Below are 6,664 nucleotides of genomic sequence, written 5' to 3' on the forward strand. Positions count from 1 at the left end.
TTGGAACTGGCACGTTGGTTCAAGTGGTAGAGCAGTAGCTTTGAGCTGAAGAGCTGAGGGACAGCGCCCAGTCCCAGAGTACAGGCCCCACTCGCAGACTCCCACACCAAAAAAAATTTATGTCCTGCCAAACAGCCCTAGTTTTGGCATATATAAGCAAATTCCCAAAATTAAAAATGTTTAAAACACTAAAACTTAAAAAAAAACCTTAACACTTGCTTCAGTGTTCATTATGACAGGTGCCTTGTATAAAATAGTTGAATTCCTCCTCTTACACATCTCTTGAACAACAAATATCTGGAATTATTTTGTTTTTGACATGTCAGTCTTTATTCTTAAATGTGTGCTTATGTAAGAAGTACATGGTTCTAAAATTTCGTGGCAATTCTTTTGAGCTTACTTTTTGTTGAATTGTCTAGTTTAAGAAAATAAATTACACTTTATATATAAAAAATGTTCTATGCTCAATTCAGCATAAAGTACTCTAACATTGGAACAATACAGAGAAGATTAGAATGGCCCCTGAGAAAGGATGACAGGCAAATTCCTGAACCATTCCATACTTTTACAACAACAGATGCTGGAGGGGATGTAGCCACAAGAGAACTGTACTGCATTCTTGGTGGGAGTGTAAACTTATTCAACCCTTTGGAAAGTACTATGGAGGTTCCTCAAAAGACTCCACATAGAGCTCCCCTATGACCCAGGAATCCCACTTTTGTGCATTTACCCAGATGATCACAAACAAGACCACACTAAAGCTACCAGCACAACTATGTTTACTGCAGCATTATTTACCATCGCTAAGATCTGAAACCAACCCAGATGCCCCTCAGTAGATGAATGGATCAAGAAAATATGGTATTTATACCAATGGAATTCTATGCCTCCATCAGAAAGAATGGCATCGCCCAATTTGTTAGAAAATGGAAAGACTTGGAAAAAAATATTAAGTGATGTAAGCCAGATCCAAAGAAACATAGGCCCTATGTTTTCCTTAATTTTTAATAACTATTTTATGTCTGAGATAAGCAGAAAAGGTTAAAAGCTTTGCACATATGACCAGATTAGGCAAATCAAACCCAAGATAGGAACACACGTGTGTTTTTCTCTTGCTTGTTATTGATTCTAACGTACTTATAACAGGTGATGTGTTTTTTTTGTTTCTTTATATGTTCCTCCCCCATGCTATAACCCGTTTACACTGTATTTGAAGTTGGTGCGCCCACATCTTGTATATACGTTCCTCTAATTTGGGGAGGGAAAGGAAAAAAAACAAGATGCTTAAATAGGGATACAGGTTGACCCATTATAACAATGAGATGCACAAGACACTATGATGAAAAATGAACTTTACAATTTAGGCAGAGGAAGTGTACTTAGGGAGGGGAGTGTGCTTGTAGAGGTGGGAGGGAAGGGATGGTAGGGGAACATAAAGGAGGAGGTAACAATGCATGTTAGGAAATGTACTCATTACCTTGCTCATGTAAATGTGACCCCTGTGTACAGAATTTTACAATAGAAAACTTATAACATGTTCTGAGATGGAAGAGTTTATTTCCTTTATTTTACTCATATAATATTGTTAACAAAGAAATTAATGCAAAACACTAATATGAAAATATTTTGAATGTGTGTGTGTGTGTGTGCAAGAGCGTGTGTTCTCATCCAATTGCATGTATGTTGGTGTGCTCAGAGTTTGAAATCAGGGCTTCAAAGTCTTGTTAGGCCTTTCCTCTCTAGATTGGTGATCTACTATATGAGCTACATCTCCATTCCTGGCCTGTTGCTAATTCATTGAAATTTTTGAAAAATAATCCTATGAATTTATTTTTCCCTCATTGGTTTCCAACTGTTATCCACAGATCTCTAGCTTCAGTGTTGATATGGCGAATAGTTAAGTTTACAGATGTGACCAACCAGCGCAAGTCTTTTAGAATAATTTTAAAAGTAGAAGAAAGTTTACTTCACGGGGTCCTGTTTTATCATTTATTTTTAAAGCATTTTGGAGTGATTATATGCAATTTTTTTTCGTTTTTTTGGATTCTTAACACAATAAGTGAAAATATTTAAAAGTTTTAGTACTTTTTAAAAAGGAAACAGGAACTATGGGACTGAAAAAATTTTTCTCTTATAAACTCAGCTCTGTGCATGATAACCCAATGTCACCAACACAATCTGTGTTGAAGACCAAATGTAACAGAAAACTATCACCATGGGCAATAATTGCTATGCTATTATTTCTTGGAAATATGAATATTGAATTGAGAGTGTAAGAGAATGGAGAGATTTTACCTACCTTTTGTGTATTGCTGAAAGACTTTTGGAAACTTTGACTCATTTCTTTGCTCAAAGTGTGTGTTTGAGCCATGCACTTACTGCCTTTAATTACAAATTTTCCAAACACTAAAATGGTAATAACATTAGCTTTATAGAAAATGTTATCTTAAGAATTAAGGGAAATAAATCTTGTGAAATACTTAACACAAACGTCTATGAATGAGTTTGAGTTTAGCCAGAAGTTTTTAAAATACTAAAAAGAATGCGATAAGTATTACAGAAACCATTACATGTAGTGAGCAATCAGAAGTAATGTTATCTATTGACCATGCTCTGCTTCCAAGGAAGCCAGGTGGATAACTTCTCATGCTGTAAATCAAACTGGTTATCTTATGTCTTGTGTGTGTAAAAATATCAGGGACAGAATGATGAAGGAATGTTGTAGACTGAGGTGAAGTCCATATGAAAATGTGCAAAACTGATAAAACATAAAAGTATCTTAGTAGTAAATTGTGTTTTACATTATTTAAATTACATCACAAAGATAAGAAAGACCTAGAAAAATGAATTCTCTTTTTGATGTCCTATCATAGGTCCTTGGATCAACTCTTTCCTCATTCTTGTAGAGGTATCATCAGATGAGATGAACTATATTATTTTTTTGTTTGTTTCCTTCCATTTATTCTTCATTTGACACCTCAACTAATTGAGACTGAAAGAAACCAAGGGAAATTAGACACACAGGCTTTGGAAAGAACAATCAATGTAAAATAAATAAAACACATACAGCCTTGTAAAAAGTCTGACTAAATTGAGTTATATAGTCTCAAGTGTCAACAGAAAATGATTAAGAAATATCATGCTATTGATAATTGAAAATGATAGGAGTTGCTTAATATTTTTCCTTTCTACTACTTTGAATTAATTATTGATTTGGTATAGAGAGATTAAAGATGAGATTAACAAGAAACTAGATTAAAAATGGACAAAAGATCTGAATAGACATATTCTTCTTAAAGCCCTGAAAAATCGCCAGTAAGTTTACAAAGTTGTTTAATACAACTCCTATGCTGGCTTAATGTTTTGTGAGCAGAAGTCATTAGAGAAATGTAATTCAAAATTACTATGATACTACTTCATAACTACTATAACTTTTATCAAAAAGACCAAAGGAATCAGGTGTGGTGGCAAAAGATTTTAATTCCAAGCATTTAGGAGGTTGGATAAGTCTAAGGCCAGTCTGGGGTACTGCACATAGCAAAAACCAGCACTTTATTACCTTTTAACAAAGGTAATAATGTTGGTGAGAGTGTGGAGAAAAGGAGATTTTCTACACTCTTCTTCAAAATACAGATTAGTGTTCTCCTTGCAGAAAGTAATATGCAGTTTTCTATAGAACTCCAAAGTTAAAATATCATCTGCCCCACCAATCATGTGATTATTTCTCTCTGGGTAACTCAAATATATCTGTAGTTCATTGTTATTCACATCATTCACAACAACAGCCAATATATAAATCAAAGCTCAGTGTTCAACTACAGACTAATAAAACAACCGTGATACATGCACAAATATCTTTCTCTGTTTCATTCTTAAAATAGCAAGATACTTATGCCATTAGCCACAACTTACAATGACTTGAAAGATGTATTCTAAATGAAGAAAAATAATGTACTCTGATCTTTGTAAACACACACACACACACACACACACACACACAAACCAACCTCAAACATTAAGAGAGAAATTTTTTAAAAAGTAAAGTGGAATTACTGTGGCATTTAGGTCACGATGTAGAAGATAGTAGATATACTGGTTGAACCGGTATAGAGTCGTAATGTACAACATGAAGATACAGGGGACAACACTGGCCTTACATAGGAATGAAGCTAAATTAGTACGAGTTGTTTTTCTGAGTAGGGGTTGCTCTTTTATTTGTTCTTCCTTCAGTAATGGATAAGATGAACGTAATTCTTTAAATATTCCTGCCTATTTGTAGAAATAATAACAAACAATATAGCAATAATGTTGCATGCTCAACATAGAACAAAATGTCAAATTAAACTACATGAGATTATCCTTGATGTAAACTAATTATTACAAATAAAAGAAACCATGGGACCTATGTTTCTTTAAGTCTGGCTTACTTCACTTAATATGATTTATTTCCAAGATCTTCCATTTCCTCAAAAATGAGATGGTAGCTTTCTTTCTGATGGAAACATAGGATTTTGTGTGTGTATGTGTGTGTGTGAGTGTGTGTGTGTGTGTGTGTGTGTGTGTGTGTCCAGTCGTGGGGCCTGAACTCTGGGCCTGGGCGCTTTCCCTCAGCTCTTCAGCTCAAGGTTAGCACTCTACCACTTGAGCCACAGCGCCACTTCCGGCTTTTTTTCTTTTTGCTTATGTGGTGCAGAGGAATCGAATCCAGGGACACAGGAATGCAAGGCTAGTGCTCTACCACTGAGCCACTTCCCCAGCCCTGGAAGCATAGTAGTGCATGTATGTATATCTCTCTGTTGTGTGTGTGTGTGTGTGTGTGTGTGTCATTTTCTTGATCCATTCAGCTACTGAGGGGCATCTGAGTTGATTCCATATCTTAGCTAGGGTAAATACTACTGTAATAAACATAATTGTGCTGGTAGCTTTAGTGTAGCCTTGTTTGTGGTCACCTTGTTAAATGCCCAGAAGTGAGATTACTGGGTAATAGGGGAGCATTATTTTGTACATCAAGGGTAACCATAGTAGATGAGCAGATTAGCTCAAAGCTATGTACATGTGACACTATAAGGTGATTCCAAGTGAAATAAACTCCAATACATGTTCTTTGTTGTTGTTCTTAATGTACTATGGGATTTGTTTTTATTTTTGTTTTATTTGTGTTTTCCCCACCTATGTTTTATCGCCTGAAGTCACTGTATTGGATTTTGATGCCCTGTGTATTGTAATTATGTTGATCTGAACTTGGGAAAGGAAATAGAAAAAACAAAATGGTGAGACAAAGGACAAATGGGTAACCTAAACAACTGTGATACTCACAAAACAAAATGTTGGAAATAATCTTGGGGGGGCATTGGGATGGAGGGAGAAAAATTGGAGAAGGGGTAACAAGTTATAAAAGAAATGAATTCATTACCTTACTTATGTAACTAACCCCCCCCGTACTTTATCTTGACAATACAATTTAAATAAAAAATAAAATAAAATATATGTGAGCAGCAATACAGGAGATATGAGTGGGGGCAACAGCTGTGGAGATCAGTAATTTTACTTTTACATAAGAAGTAATAACCTAGCATACAGATTTTCAGCCTCATGTCAGCCATTAAAAAGGGAAAACAAAATGCACAATCAGCAAACCAATAGAGATGAAATAGAAAACTAACCGAGGTGAAGAGATGACTTGGGCCAGTAATAACAAATGACACAATTAGGAAACAAATAACAAGCTGCTGAGTTTAAAAAATATTACCCATAATTCTATTAAATGTTGTTTTCAACACAATTTGTTAGCACTATAATTTAAATCACAATTTAATAATATATCATTTTAATAATAAGTTACTCATTTTTTATTTCTTAATATTGAATGTTTAATATGTAATGTTTAAATAGCCAGCTATAGAAAAGAAGAAAGTGAAACTAATTTTAATAATATATTTCATGAATTGTAAAATTGAATAGCATTAGAATCTAAACAAATAACATATCATTATTGTTTCATTTCTGTGAATTAATGTAATAATTCAAATTGTATTCTACACTTAGCACTCATCTTAACATGAAATAAATTATTGCACATGACTCTTGGTATTAGGTGGAAGGGTTCAGCACTGTGGTAAAATTCACACCACACAATAGACGAGGATATTACTCCTCTCATCTAGCTTAAATTGCGGAAAATTGATTTTTAAATGCATGTTAAATTCCTGTATAGGTGACATCTATACAATTATACACAATTATTGTCACGAGGAGTATTTCAGATGACAAAAGTCATATTCATTAATTAAATATTTATTATTTTGTACCAAATAAATATTTATAGAGAGACTGAATTTCTGAGTAGATGCTGGTTTATATGTGCCAGATTATATGTATTGAGGCTTATTTTATATTCCTGACATTGTTTCTACAGTTGGAGTTAATTTTCCATAAGGGGTTAATTGTATTATATTGGATATATGAAAGTAAACTGAACGTTTATTCCATTAATACTTTGACACTTGTCTAATCCCAATATAAATAATCCATGTGTTTGAAGTAATGAAAATAACAAAAAATATAAGCCAGATAAGTCATTCTGTAGTAGAAAAGAATTTTCACCTTTGTTTTGATAGTTGGTCCTCTTTACACTACAGAATATTCTTGGGAAAATGTGTTCCAG

General features: G+C 34.0%; 1 non-coding gene across 1 annotated transcript; it reads left to right on the forward strand.

Annotated features, from left to right (window-relative positions):
* Window positions 1-457: 457 nt before the first annotated feature.
* Window positions 458-567, forward strand: LOC122107172. The gene has a single exon (XR_006147305.1). It is a non-coding gene; the product is annotated as a U6 spliceosomal RNA (small nuclear RNA).
* Window positions 568-6,664: the final 6,097 nt, after the last annotated feature.

The sequence above is a fragment of the Dipodomys spectabilis genome, unplaced genomic scaffold, assembly GCF_019054845.1.
Source record: "Dipodomys spectabilis isolate Male_0828 unplaced genomic scaffold, ASM1905484v1 ptg000047l, whole genome shotgun sequence".
NCBI lineage: Eukaryota > Metazoa > Chordata > Mammalia > Rodentia > Heteromyidae > Dipodomys > Dipodomys spectabilis.